This window comes from Leptodactylus fuscus, chromosome 2 (genome assembly GCF_031893055.1).
Source record: "Leptodactylus fuscus isolate aLepFus1 chromosome 2, aLepFus1.hap2, whole genome shotgun sequence".
NCBI classification, from domain to species: Eukaryota; Metazoa; Chordata; class Amphibia; order Anura; family Leptodactylidae; genus Leptodactylus; species Leptodactylus fuscus.
Genome location: NC_134266.1, coordinates 3,442,803 through 3,456,568, shown reverse-complemented (window position 1 = coordinate 3,456,568; position 13,766 = coordinate 3,442,803).

Here is a 13,766-nt window from a genome sequence, read left to right as displayed (position 1 = left end):
CCTCAGGCAACAGCGGCCTCCATAATCCTCTAATGGAAGAAGTTTGGGATGACCAGAATTCTTCCTAGACCTGGTCGTCCAGCCAAACTGAGCAATAGCCGGAGAAGAACCTTGGTGAGCGGTAAAGAAGAACCCAAAGATCAGTGTGGCTGAGCTCCAGAGATGCAGGAGGGGGATGGGAGAAAGTTCCACAAAGTCACCTATTACTGCGGCCTCCAGCAGTTGGGGCTTTATGGCAGAGGGGCCCGAAGGAAGCCTCTCCTCAGTGCAAGACATAGGAAAGTCAAAAATCACATGAAGGACTCCAAGACTATGAGAAATAAGATTCTCTGCAATAATGAGATGAAGATTGAACTTTTTGGCAGTAATTCTAAGCGGTCTGTGTGAAGACAACCAGGCCCTGCTTATCACCTACCCAATACAATCCCAACAGTGACACGTGGAGGTGGCAGCATCAGGCTATGGACAGGGACAGGACGACTGGTTGTAATGGAAGGAAAGATGATGCGGCCAAGTACAGAGATGTCCTGGAAGAAAACCTCTCAGAGCGCTCTGGACCTCAGACTGGGCTGAAGCTTCACCTTTCAACAAGACAATGACCCTGAGCACATGGCTAAAATAACAAAGGAGCGGCCGCGGAACAACCCTGTGACCATTCCTGACTGGCCCAGCCAGAGCCCCGACCTCAACCCAATGGAGCCTGAAAATGGCGTCCAACAACATTCACCATTCAACCTGACGGAACTGGAGTGGATCTGCAAGGAAGGATGGCAGAGGATCCCCAAATCCAGATGGGAAAGACTCCGGGCTGTTCGAGCTCAGAAGGGGCAAATACTCAAAGCAAAGGGGTGAATACTTATGGCCGGGGGAGATTTCAGGTTTTCTTTTTTAATAAATGCGCAAAAATCTCTACATTTCTGTTTTTTTTTTCTGTGAAGATTTGGCTGAGTGTCCATTACTGAGAAATAACATGAACTTTTTTGATTTTAGCAAATGGCTGCAATGAAACAGAGTGAAACATTTAAAGGGCTCCGAATCCTTCCCGCACCCCCGGTATATTTACACTCTCTAGTCTACATTGATTTCTCCTTTTTGGTGGCTTACTTTGAGTAAGAATTTTTTTGACAATATTTGGTAACATTTTTGCAGATTGTGTTGCACTTAATCCACTATCCAGACCCACATGTCCAGCACAACAATGTTATCCTAAGCTGGATGCACCAAGATGTGCCACATTGTGCCAAAGATGTGCCATGTTTACCCCAGTGTCCTAACCACAATAGTAAATCTGGGCCAATGTCTATGTCTCTCGGCTTCTGTCTTCCTCAGCTCCTACTCTCTCCTCTCCATAGACTTCTATAGACCCACAGACTACTGTATATTGAAGTGGATAGAGAAGAGATTTCAGAGTGAAAGTCAGTTTAATAAAATGGAGTGAAGTGACCATGTAAAGGGTTGTGCCATGAAAGACATTTATCCCTTATACACAGGACAGGAATAAGTGTCTGATCACTGGGCTTAGGTTTTGACCACTGGGTCCCCTCAGCAATCGTAAGACTGAAACTTCCCCAAAATCCTCTTTATGAGTGGAGCTCCAGTGCAGTTGTGTGTACAGTGCTCCATTCTCTTCTATGGGATTTCTGCCACTGTGCGCAGACACATACAAGTGATTGGAGCACAAGGAGGACTTAGAGGTAGGGTTGAGCAGATCTTGACTTTTCAGGATCAATTTTGAAATCCGATTTCTGATCATTTTTCATTCGAACCCGATCTCGATCCCAATTCCGATCCCAATGCAAGTCAATAGGATTTTTTTATTAATCGGAGATCGGATTTTAAAAACAATCCTATTCACTATACAGCATGGAATCTAACAATTGATCGCTTTAATTGTTAGAATCCACGCTGTGTAGTGATTTTTTTTTTTAATCCTCTGGCTACTTAGCCCCCCTGGAGTCCACTTACCTGCAGAGATGGCTGGTCCAGTGCCTGGTGTTCTCGTTCTTCTTTGCCTCACTGCTCCCGCCTCCCAGGTTAGGAGAGTGTGGGCGGGTACTGGGAGGGGAGACGTCACATTTCCCCGCCCTGTACCCGCCCACACTCTCCTAAGCCTCAAGCCCTGCCTTCTTCCTAGCTCTTTAACAATAACCTGGGAGGCAGGGGCAGCGAGACGAAGAAGAACGAGAACAGTGGGCACCGGACCAGCCATCTCTGCAGGTAAGTAGATACTAGAGATGTTAGCTAGTCTCCCATTAGAATGAATGGATGCAGCCCTCGTGCAGGGGGTTAAGGCTGTGTGCCGGCTGCTTCAATTCATTCCTATGGAACCGCAGTGGAGCCTTCACTCTGAGTATACACTCCGCTCAGAATGAGCGGAGCGTATACTCAGTGTGAAGGCTAACATTGTTAGCTTTTCCCACAATGCTTAGCCAGTAGCAAAGCATTGTGGGAAATAATCACCGATCTCGATCCCACCTAAAAAGATTGTGTTCGGAATTCCGATGGCAATCGTGAATATTCTCGATTGCAGATCAGAATCTGATGTTTTCCGAACACAATCGCTCAACCCTACTTTTTGGTCCTTCAGATCACAGGGGCCCCAGTCTTTTTACCCCCAGCGGCGACACTTATCCCCCTATCCCCCATCTTTAATGGCACAATCCCTTTAAGTACAGCCAGTACAGTTTCATCTGGCGTAGGTGAGGGGCCCCTGTCGCCGTGCCGCGGTGCCGTTTCCTAATAACCCAGCTCTGGCCCCTGCACAGGTCACATTCTGGCTCCTCTTTATAGACCGCTGGGTTGTTTTCTGCAGTAAATTCAGTTTTTCTTTCCCACTGACTCACTATTTGGCACGTTCTCGCTGCGCCTGGCGGTGCGCGGCTGCCCCCAGCATTGAAGAGGTTATGCAGAAGCTGCTCACCCGTTCCTACAGATACTGTTTTAATGAGGCCAGCTGTTCCGGAGAGAGAGAGAAATCTAAGAGATTAGTGCCGGAATAATGTGAATTGCGTTGAAGCTTTGAACGCCGTACGCAGCCACATTTTTTTTTCCAGCGCGCTGCACGTTTCCTCCATTGCCAAGACTACAAATCAGGGTCCTTAGTTTGTTGAATTAGAAGCTGCTAATTGCCCACTTCATCTCCGCGAAACGCGCAATTTGCTTACTTGAAAGTGCAATTTATAGGCCTGTGTCTGTTTGCATGCGGCGAGCCTGAAGTAAGCTCGAAAATCTGGTATGGAAGGGGGAGGGGGCCGGCGACGGAGAACGCGGCAGCTGGGAATAGTCTACTTCTCTAATTGTTTGGGGATTGAGTTGTCCACTTCGGTGACATTTACTAATGAAAGTGTCTCCCTGGGACAAACCTAGATTATCAGGTGGCGGTGTCATGATAGGACTTTCATCTGCCGTATTCTTATCATATTCAGATGGGCTATAAATATAACACAATTTATAGAAGAGTCCGGGGAAGGCGGAAATTACTGACGGTCAATTCAGGCTCGGAGAACATGTTATTTTAGGAAATGCCATAGACTATTATTATTGTAGAGTCCACAGAAGGGTCTCACCCAAACCTGACATTGTTGAATGAATTTAATGTTATTTATTTAACACATTCTATTGTTTCATCTTTGTGTCAGTCTTTACTGAAATGCTGGAATTTTATTCACAATTCTGTAAAAGCAAGGATACGCCTAGGGGGCGCTGTTCTTACTTTGTATAGAATTAAGTTCTAATTTTAACCCATTGATTGACTGGTGGTATTTTAAGGCTTTAAAGTGAGTCTGATTGAAGCTGCACTAATATTATAGGATTGAAATAAAAAAAAATAAAAAAAAGTTCAATTAGATTGAGATTTTGAGAGATTTAGTAAGTAGAAAAGGAAATGAGAGGGGAAGGGAGAAAATAGGAGGGAAGGGGAATGGAAAAGAGAGTCAGGTGAGACAAGAAGAACACAAAGGAAGGCAGGACAGAGAGAAGAAGACGTAAGAGTAGGGTTGGGCATTCGGGATCTGGAAAGATCAGATCCTGATCGGCGATTGAGCAAATTTCACGATCGGGATAGGCTGGAAAATGATCGGAAATCAGATTTTAAAATCGATCCTGAAATCTCAAGATTGGCTCAACCCTACGTGAGAGGGAAGGAAGGAAAGGAACAGTTCACATGGAGGAATTTGGCACCGAATTTAAGGCAGATTCTACCTCAAAGTCAGCTCAAATTCTGTCTGAGACCAATCTCCATTCATTTCAATGGGACTCAGGTGCCGATATCTCCTGTAGCAGATTTATTCACTAGTGTAAGAATAATCAGCATTGTGTCCACATTGTCGTGAGAGAGGAGCAGAAAATATCACCTGGCCGGGGAGGAATTCACAAAGAATTTGAACAGGCGGAAAATTCAGCTTCAAATATTCCTGAAGTTGAATATTCAATTAGAAAAATTTTGTTTGTGTGAATTGTGAAGAAGAAGAAGAAGAAGAACTAACAGAAAGAAAGAGAAAAGGGGAGAAAAGAAAAAGAACAGCGAGAAGGAGAAAGAAAGTAAGAAGAGAGAGTAGAGAGAAACAGAGGAAGAAGAGCAAAGGAGAGAAGAGGGGTGAGAAGATGAAAAGAAAGGAGAAGGAAGGAGAATGAAAAAGAAGAGGAGACTGAAAGAAGAAGGAAGGGAAGATTAGAGAGTCGCAGGGAGAAAGAGAAGAGGGATAAGAGAGAAGAGAGCTAAGAGAGAAGGAAAGAGAGAAGAATGGAGAGAAGATGGGTAACAAGACAGAGAGAGAAGAGGAAATGAGAGGGAAGCAGACGGGAGAAAGACGTAGAGAAGAAGAGAGAAGAGTAAAGAAAAAAAATAGAGAAAGTGGAAGATAAGAAAGTAACAGAGAGAGAACACAAAGGAGAGAGAAAAGAAGTGAGAAGAAAAGAGAGATGGAAGATAAGAAGAGAGAGAGAATAGGACAGAGGAGGAGCGACAAGAGAAAAAGAAGATGAAAAGAGAGAGAAGATAAAGACAACAGAGAAGGAAAAAGAGAGAGAGAAGGGAAAGATGTAGCAAAAAGAATAAGAGAGGAAGAGCGGGAAAAAGGGCAGAGACAGCGCAGGAAGTTCACTAACACTGCGGATTCTTAGGCCAGTCTTACTAACAGGCTCCAGCATGTAGACGCGCCTGATCCAAAGATTTGTGACTGACACCAGTTTTCTGAGACAACATGGTGGACTGGGGTACAGACTAAAATAGTGGTGATCGGGGCGCAGAAATGGGTCACAGTGCGCCGAAAATATTAGGGCGCGTTCATGGCGTATCCATCTTAATAAATGTGGGCCTAAGTGCTAGAACAGCGTGCGAGAGGGAGAGATAGAATATAGAAGGAGGGGAGGAAGATAAAAGATGTCTAAGAATGAAGAAAGTGACAACAGAAAGAGAATAAGAGAAATAAGAGAAGAAAGAGCGAAGAGACAGAGGGAGGGAAATACAGAGAATGGAGAGATGACGGAAGAAGAAAGAATGAAGGAAAGAAATATAAAAAACGGAGTGAAGGAGAGGCGGAGATCTGCGCTGAGACATCTCCTAGTTACTGAGTTTTCTAATGAATCCTGAGACGTTGTGTTTTGTGCGATTCTCTTGTTTCTGAGCTTCATAAGAAATTAGCAGAGAGAAGCTGCGAGCAGAGCGGGGTCACAGGGGAAATTACCGGCTACCCCGAGCCCCGCATCGCCTCCACTTTCTTTCTGTGCCTTTGTTGATTTTTATAGCTGGTGGGTATACTGTCTGCATGAAGAAAGTGTCAGCGGAGTGCGCCGCCAGCATACACACTGTACACCGTGCCCCCGTCTATAGGGCGAGCAGCCGGGGACCTGGGGTGCCCATAGGGTTACACGGCCATTGACCTTGGCTACATCCTCATCACTCTCTGCTATGTGTTAATATAGTAATGTGACACTGGAGAAGGCGCGGGGAGAAGGACTAATGGAGAGATAATATCTTACATTCTTAGAGGAAGAATCATAAGTTTTGCAAGGTCAGACGTGGCAGCTTCTCGCTACAATGTCTCATTTTTCTTCCTGCTTCCGTCTCCCTATACAATATCTTAATATGCTGCCCCCAGCCTCACCTGCCGTATCCCCATCATATAAGATCACGTCAGTAAGTAGAAATCCAACAGTCATAAATCATCCAGAACATTCCAGGCTTGTCCTGAAGTTTCTCCATATGGTATGTGAGGTCTTACCCCAAATAGGTGTAGGCAGGGGCAGTGTTACCCACCATGCAATTACATGAGACCCAGAGATCAGGAGTGTCTCCTCTGACTACATCACAACTGGCAGGAGGGGCATTACTGGGCACAAGGGCTTATACCCCAGGGCCCCAAATGTCCCCATCCTTATAGTCAGCTATATCGACAGCTGGAGTCTATGGCTCCCTGCCCCTGGTCTCCTTCATTATATAGGGGACCACAAAGGGGGCATTGCACTAGGCAGGGGACCACAAAGGGGGCATTGCACTATGTAGGGGACCACTGAGGGGGCAGTATAGTGTGTCTATGGGAACTAAGGGCCACTATTGGGAGAGGCCATGAAAAAACTCTGCTTATGACCAAACCAACCTGAAAGTATAGAGGGTGGAACAACTTGGTAGCTCCTTGTTGCCCAACTCGCAGGCTTGCAGGTGACCAATTCAGCTGGTAGTCGACACCCACTATTGAATTTTCACAAGTAATGATGACAATTTTATAGCTTTCGATAGAATTAAATAATCCATTAGACTCCAGGTACGATTAGCCCCATTATCACACTAGATCACTGGGGAAGCTGACAATAGCCCCTTTTATTCTCTAGGCCACCAGGGATAATACAGTTATACCTTTATTTGATTTATGTATTTACCATTATACTACACTATATCACCCCACCATGTATTCTCTGCCCTAGACCGCCAAGGATACTGACATACATGAATCCTCTAGTTCCACCCTCGTCCCTCTAGGCCACCAGGAATGACTGCTCTAGCCCCTACCACACGCTAGACTACCCAGGATGCCTATATCAACTACTTACTGTTCAAGATCACATGGATAATAACATAACGCATTCTACATTGCAGTAAAGCCCTTTTCCTCTCCTAGACCACCAGGAATGATAAGATGACTCCTTCCCTGTTTTAGCTAATGGATAGTTACATTAATCCTCTTACTTCTATCCATTCCTTGTCCTAGATCACCAGGGATGCTGATGTCAACCCCTTACTTTCATAGGTCACCAGAGATGATTATATTAACCTATACATCACACTAGACCACCAGGGATACTTACTTTAAAGGGGTTTTCTGGTCTGTGGTTCATTTTGGATGCTCATGCTCAGTGCAGTATTATCAGATTAATGGGGATCCAACACCCATCCCATGTTCCAGGCATCCTTCAGTATGGATAGGAGCAGAGCTGTACTCCGAGACCGATATTATGGAGCCTTCTGCTTTGATCTCCTGTATAGGTTCCTGCCCAGAACAACTGATGGGTGCAAGCAGCGCTGCACCTCCCATGAGGCGACCTGAAGCGAGCGCTTCAGGCGGCGCTATGCCAGGGCCTCAGGGAGGGCGGCATTTTTGCTAACCTAAGACAGTCCAGGACAAGCTGTCCTGGACTGGCTTAGCACGGAGCGGTGGTTTGGGGAGGCCACTGGAGCAGCGCTGCAACGCTCAGACAGAGCGCAGGCAGTCTCCGGCCTGCTCTCTGCCGGCGAACGGTGCTAAGCCCTGCCCCCTCTGCTAAGCCACGCCCCTCCACTAAGCCACGCCCCGGCTCCGCCCCTCCCCGGCAAAGGGGGGGGGGCGGCTTTCTGCACTTCGCCTCAGGCGGCGAAAGCAGCAGGTTCACCCCTGGGTGCAAGGAATGGGTGTCAGACCCTCATCCATCTGATACTGATTACCTTGAGGATAGGTCCTCAGTATCAAAAACTTCCCTCATACTAGAAAACCCCTAGACCCTCAGAATTATAACTTCCTCTTCTCTGCCCAAGACCACGAGTGATACTGACATTAAAGGGGTTTTACCGAATTATTAGTTAATTAATGGGGGAAGAGGAAATCTGACACCTGGGAACCCATGGATCAGCTGTTTAAAGCCATGTGATGTCATATTCATCAGTCACATGGCAGAGGGGTGCACACATCACATCAGAGGAGAGCAGTAATGGCGGATCCAACCTCCAAAACCCCTTTTATCAGCACAATGAGCCATGTGTATTTTGTTTCCAATATTGTAGCCCATTTCATTCACTTAAGTGGGACTAGTCGCCAACTCCCCGAACGGATGAAGGTGATTGGGTACGCTGCTGCCGTGATTGGTGTTTTTTTAATGCGAAGAAAATTAGAAAAAAAAATACTATTTAATTTTTGGAACACATTAGCACATTATTAGCTCTTACTAATCAAATTAGAATTTGCAACTACTTAAAGACCCAATGAAAGTCTTCCAGAACAGAATTTTTTTTTTTTTTACTTAGCTGATATTTTTGTTTTGTTTGATTTATAATTTTATCATGCAATTTAATTTTTAATTGCAAAAAAAACTTCAAAAAAATGATTTAAATTTGGAATACATTAGCACATTATTAGCACTTATAGAACAAAAGATTATTTCAGCTTCTTCAAGATCCAATTAAATTCTTCATTGATAATTTTTTATTTTTTTCATTTTTAAATTTATAATTGTTTTTAATTTTTTTTTTTTGGGCCAATGTAAAAAAAAAAAAAAAATAGCAAAAAAATAAATTTGGAAGACATTAGCACATTATTAGCAAAACAAATTAGAATTTTCAGCTTCTTACAGATCCAATTAAATTCTTCCCGAACAAAAAAAAAAAAAAAAAAAAAAATATTGTTTCTTAGCCGATGTTTTTGCTTTTTTTTTTTTTTTTTTAAATTTCATAATTAATTTAAATTTTTTATTTATTTTTTAATTTTAAGTTAATTGAATCGGGTACTTTGCGCTCGGTGAGAACAATACAAGTCGAATATAAAACAATTACTGTCGCGGCACATATGTCTTAATTCTTTTAATCTCCAGACTAGCAGAGCAAGCATTAATATCCCCCGCCTCGCCAGGAGCCAAGCACTAGCCACATGGGATGGAGAGGACGGAGAGGATTAGACGGAGCCGGGTGTCAAAGTCAAGTCCTTGAAGCCAGGAACAACTCGCAACTTTATCCAACTTCCCTCCCGCGTAAGGAGATTTAGGTTATGTTGGATTTCAAAAATTTTGAGGCTTAAAGTGCAAAAAATTCTGGCCAATATGAAAAAATTTAGAAAAACAAATCTTAAATAGTAAGGTAATAGATTTAATGACAAGTATCTGATCAGCGTGCTTATAGTGGTTACTGTTACTTAAAGGAAATTTGTCAACAATGTGTCTATTTTTTTAATCAACTTATTAGGTAAGCATATTTTTATAGAATTTATTTATTTTTACATATTTTTCATACTATTAGCTATTTATCTATCTATATTTTAAAAAAGGAATACATCCTGCAATTTTCACTCAGGTCACTAAGCCTAATAGACGACACTTGCCAATTTTGTAGGGATTTTCTTTGCAGCAGTTACCTCATTTACGTGACAGAATTACAATAGAAGGCAGCATTTCTGTAGATAACACCATGGGCCCATTATTATATCCTCTACTGACATTAGATGATGTCACAGATTGGTCTATTACCCCTGCACAGAGCATGTCTAGAAAAACCAGTCAAGTCTAGTGTTGCCTATGGCCATGAGACTACTGTAAAGCAGGTCACTAAATGCTGTTAACAGAACAGAAGAGAGGCTCGGGCAAGATGGCTGTCCTAAAGGGGTGTCATAGGGGTCAGTATTGGATGTGTCTCAGTTGCCAACGGGGTGCCACAGGGGTCAGTATTGGATGTGTCACAGTCACCAGTGGGGTGCATAACAGAGCAAGTAGGTCCATATTTGCAGATGGCCCTGAACTCTAGAGAATATTACATGGGGATGTAGGGAAGCTGGATGCATGTGCCAGTACCAGGTAGCTGCTGCCAAGGCAAATAAAATTATGGGATGCATCAAAAGAGGGCTAGACGCTCATGACAAGAACATAGTTATGACTTTATAAAAATCACTGGTACGGCCACACATGGACTGTTGTGCGCAGTTTGGGCCCCGGTGTACAAGCAGGACATAACTGAACTAGAGAGACTGCAGAGAAGGTGACCAAGATGAGTAGAGGAACGGGAGGATTGGAGGACAGAGACAGATGAATAAACTTGGGGTTATTCAGTTTAGAAATAAGATGTCTACAAGAAGACCTAATAACAAGGGGACGTCCTCTACACCTAGACCGGTGACAGTGACAAAGGGACGTCCGCTACACCTAGACCAGTGACAAAGGGACGTCCTCTACACCTAGACCAGTGACAGTGACAAGGGGACGTCCGCTACACCTAGACCAGTGACAAAGGGACGTCCTCTACACCTAGACCAGTGACAGTGACAAAGGGACGTCCGCTACACCTAGACCAGTGACAGTGACAAGGGGACGTCCGCTACACCTAGACCAGTGACAGTGACAAGGGGACGTCCGCTACACCTAGACCAGTGACAAAGGGACGTCCTCTACACCTAGACCAGTGACAGTGACAAAGGGACGTCCGCTACACCTAGACCAGTGACAGTGACAAGGGGACGTCCGCTACACCTAGACCAGTGACAGTGACAAGGGGACGTCCGCTACACCTAGACCAGTGACAGTGACAAGGGGACGTCCGCTACACCTAGACCAGTGACAGTGACAAGGGGACGTCCGCTACACCTAGACCAGTGACAGTGACAAGGGGACGTCCTCTACACCTAGACCAGTGACAAGGGGACGTCCTCTACACCTAGACCAGTGACAGTGACAAGGGGATGTCCTCTACACCTGCAACAAAAATCTGCATTTCCGCAATGAGGGGCCTCAGCCTAAATGGCTATGTTTGATTGACAGGCCAGAAATAATGACAGACACATGGATGGAATTCATCAATGTACTCCAGTTTCCTGGTATAGATGTGCACCCCGTCCCTCAGTGGGGTATCGATCGTGGTTGCAGGGGGTGTGACCAGTGCTGGAGGGGTACGGGGTCCACGGCCAGCTGGAAATGAAAGCCTGGTTCCCCGACCTCTATACATATTGTTAAGGGAAAAGATTCACCTGTCCTGGGCTCAGCCTCCACTCTGGGTCATGTGATGGTGTAATGACATCATCGCGCCCCACTTGACCGCTGAAGCTCAATCACAGGCCCCACCAGTGACGTCTGGAGTGTGAGACCTCAGTCCCCAGACAGAAGTGGATGCCTTGATGTTGCAGACAGCAGGAAGGAGCGAGGATGCCCAGGAGAGGTGCGTATAAGTGTTTGTTACTTCTCCTGGGCCTTAACTTATTATACACTGGGGTCTAGGAGACCACAGAGTTTAATAATAGTGCTGGCTCAGGAAGGGGGGGATTCTTGGGAGCATGTAATACTGAGTGGGGGCCACTGTAAGTGTATAATACTGTATGGAGACCACAGTGGAGCATGTGATATTGTATAGGGGCCACTGTAAGTATATAATACTGTATGGAGACCACTGTGGAGCATGCAATATTGTATAGGGGCCACTGTAAGTATATAATACTGTATGGAGACCACAGTGGAGCATGTAGTATTGTGTGGGGGCCACTGTAAGTATATAATACTGTATGGAGACCACAGTGGAGCATGTAATATTGTGTGGGGGCCACTGTAAGTATATAATACTGTATGGAGACCACAGTGGAGCATGTAATATTGTGTGGGGGCCACTGTAAGTATATAATACTGTATGGAGACCACAGTGGAGCATGTAATATTGTGTGGGGGCCACTGTAAGTATATAATACTGTATGGAGACCACAGTGGAGCATGTAATATTGTGTGGGGGCCACTGTAAGTATATAATACTGTATGGAGACCACAGTGGAGCATGTAATACTGTGTGGGGGCCACTGTAAGTATATAATACTGTATGGAGACCACAGTGGAACATGTAATACTGTGTGGGGGCCACTGTAAGTATATAATACTGTATGGAGACCACAGTGGAGCATGTAATACTGTGTGGGGGCCACTGTAAGTATATAATACTGTATGGAGACCACAGTGGAACATGTAATACTGTGTGGGGGCCACTGTAAGTATATAATACTGTATGGAGACCACAGTGGAGCATGTAATACTGTGTGGGGGCCACTGTAAGTATATAATACTGTATGGAGACCACTGTGGAGTATGCAATATTGTATAGGGGCCACTGTAGGTATATAATACTGTATGGAGACCACTGTGGAACATGTAATATTGTATGGAGACCACTGTGGGGCATATAATATTGTGTGTGGGCCACTGTAAGTATATAATACTGTATGGAGACCACTGTGGAGCATATAATATTGTATAGGTGCCACTGTAAGTATATAATACTGTATGGAGACCACAGTGGAGCATGTAATACTGTGTGGGGGCCACTGTAAGTATATAATACTGTATGGAGACCATTGTGGAGCATGTAATATTGTGTGGGGGCCACTGTAAGTGTCAGGATACAGAGTCGCCGCGGTCTCCTTGCTGCGTGGCGCCTCCCTGGGAGATGTATTAAGAGTTCTATTGGTTGTGCTTAGGTGATTAAAGGTTAATCTTTTCCTTGCTCTCAGTTCTCCATGCCATTAGTCATCACAGGTGTTGCGGGTGGTTTTCTCTGTTGCTATTTAAACCCCACCTAGGCATGGATCCTTGCCAGCCATTCACTTTGTGTTTTCCTGGTCTCCTGCTCTGTCAGTTTTCCTGTCTGAGAGTCTTTCAGTCTGTGTTTTGGTTATTGTATATTTGGCTTGTATTTTCACTATCCCTTGTCTTCTGATTCGGTACTTTACTCTTATCTCCTGGCTTGACTTCTGGCTCGTCTGACCTCACTTTCTCTTCTGTGTTTTTGCTGGGACTTGTGGTCCTCCCTTGTTCCATGCAGGTTGGTCTTTTGTTTTGCATTGCATGTTACACTGTGCTTTCTGCTTAGGTGTGACTCTCATGACTCCAGTCCCTAGCACTTTCAGGGCCTCCTCTCCCCTTATCCTAGCCGCCGGATAGAAGTGTCAGGAGCCTTGGTAGGCGCACTTGAATTAGGAAGTGCATTGGTCTGCCTCATCTCAGATATTACAGCATAGTCATAGCTGCAGGGCCTACGACCCCTTTTGTCATTAGTTGCACAGTGTTGCTTTCCCAGCTGTGTCACTTTGCACTGCCTGACCCTGACTCCGGTCCTTACAGTAAGTGTCTGCCACTCTCTCCTTAGTTATGTCTTGCCACTAGGCATGACCATGTGACCACCGGTGGCCTAATTTGTATCCTACATGTCTGCTTTTAAGTAACTACTTGCCTAAAACTTTTGCACTGTCCCTACCAGCCTGGCCTATATCATTCTCAGCAACATGACAGCCCGTAATGCAGAAGGACTTGGCCGCCTCAATCCCTTCATCATCTCCCATCATCCTCAAAAGTCCGGAAAAGCTTGACACTTCGAAAAACTGTTTTTTTTGGGTTACACTCCCGGAGCCGCAGTTTCCTTGACGCCCTGAAACTTTTCCCAACACCTATAATAGTTTAATAGCGACCGTCCAATTTTATTATCCAAATATTTAATTAAAAGGACACAACAGGGAGGCGATGAAGGCCCCTAATAAGCGCGGTCTATGTAATTATTTGACTCTCGATGACTA